This window comes from Sinocyclocheilus grahami, unplaced genomic scaffold (genome assembly GCF_001515645.1).
Source record: "Sinocyclocheilus grahami isolate Dianchi unplaced genomic scaffold, SAMN03320097.WGS_v1.1 scaffold3.1, whole genome shotgun sequence".
Classification (NCBI taxonomy): domain Eukaryota; kingdom Metazoa; phylum Chordata; class Actinopteri; order Cypriniformes; family Cyprinidae; genus Sinocyclocheilus; species Sinocyclocheilus grahami.
The window spans coordinates 2857265-2857509 of NW_015505182.1; the positions used below are offsets into that span (position 1 = coordinate 2857265).

At 22.9% G+C, this 245-nt stretch overlaps 1 protein-coding gene across 1 annotated transcript in view; it reads right to left on the reverse strand.

The window, feature by feature from the left end:
* Positions 1-245, reverse strand: part of LOC107581438 (eukaryotic translation initiation factor 4 gamma 3-like) — a 53609-nt gene that overhangs the window by 36581 nt on the left and 16783 nt on the right. The window lies entirely within an intron of this gene.

The following is a 245-nucleotide window of genomic DNA, read 5'->3' on the forward strand; positions in this document are numbered from 1 at the left end:
AGTAATTAATGACAGAATTTTCATTTTTGAGTGAACTATCCCTTTGAAAAAAATGTTACCAACTCCAAACTTTTGAATGGAAGTATGTATAAAATCTTATATCACGCTATGAGTAATGATAAGTACTTATATCACAATAATGGAATATTTTTAGCTGGAAATTCAAACCAAAAACGTTTTATATTTTAAATAATATGTGATAATAAAATATCTTACAAATGAAAGGTATTTAATTTCTTTTTTTT